This window comes from Calidris pugnax, unplaced genomic scaffold (genome assembly GCF_001431845.1).
Source record: "Calidris pugnax isolate Ruff unplaced genomic scaffold, ASM143184v1 scaffold13, whole genome shotgun sequence".
NCBI lineage: Eukaryota > Metazoa > Chordata > Aves > Charadriiformes > Scolopacidae > Calidris > Calidris pugnax.
Window position 1 is genome coordinate 6,134,099 of NW_015090810.1, and position 1,287 is coordinate 6,135,385.

Below are 1,287 nucleotides of genomic sequence, written 5' to 3' on the forward strand. Positions count from 1 at the left end.
CAGCACACAGACACAGGAACACGCGCTTAAAATCGGCGATGTTTTAATCTTTCTGACTAATTTCAGCTCCTTGTAATTGAATATTTCCCAATATAATTTTTGAACCGCGCAGACATTTTAAAGGCCCTACAGGTAGTGTCTTGATATCTACATTTCTCTCAAAGGTTCAAAAGATGTTTCCTTTTTTGCTATAGAAAATACAACAAAGCCGCCACTTAGCAATTCACTGCACTAATGCATTGCAAATCCAATTTGCAAATCAGAAGATATGCACCGTTTCGAATTGTTCAAATGCGATGTAATTAGCATTTTAATTCGCCCTTTAACGTTTAAATTGCGCTTATTTAAGTCTGCATAATGCAAGAAAAGTTAAAGATATCGCTAAGGAACTGGCTAACTTTCAGCATGACTCTGAATCCCACAGATCGGCGAGTCACAGGCGCAACATCACCCAATATCCCGCACAGTTCACAACCTCGCTGCAACTTCCAGCCACTCGCCTGCTGCTTCTCAACGGGAAAAACAAGCAAGCGAGATTCCCAGATCCTATATACCACCCCGAATAAAGACTGCACGACAATTTACGCACCCTATTTTACAGACAGAAAGCAAGTACTTTCCCTGTCACTTTGCAGAGAGAGCAAACTACCCCGCTGCCGTCCTCTCCTAGGGTCTCGACAGCGGCTCCAGCCTCAAATTCCGGGTACGGGTCTTTGTGTGTACGGACTAGATACGTGTCCGACTCCGTGTGTGTGTTTATAAAACTATATAACCCTCTAGACGTGCAGTTTATTTATATAGTTTATGGTTTTATTTATATAGTTTATGCACAGAATACACACACACGCAATTGCAAATACTCCTTTTAACTAATAAGAAAGTGAAATCCGAAACTGCGGCCACCACAACCATCTTGGGCTTAAGCGAAGCTCACAGATCGCAAACAGATGCTCCTTTTCATTCCTAAAATCCAGTTAAACCATTAGCACAAAACACACTGAAAGTAAATAAAACCACACGGGAATAAAGCCTGCAGAGCCTCTAAACACCGACTTAAAAAGAGAGAGGGGGGGAAAGAGGAGAAAAAAAAAGAAGGAAAAAACCCCACCAAAAAAAGACGCCCCCCATCCTACCACTGCGAAAAGAAAAAAAAAAAGAGAAAGCGGGTAGGGGAGGGGGGGGGAGAGAATGGAAGCATCCAACCCAACTGACTGAGACGATCCGTGTTTCTTTAATCGAGGCGCCCGCACGGCTCCGTGAACCGCGGGGCGAGCCCGGGTCCCAGGC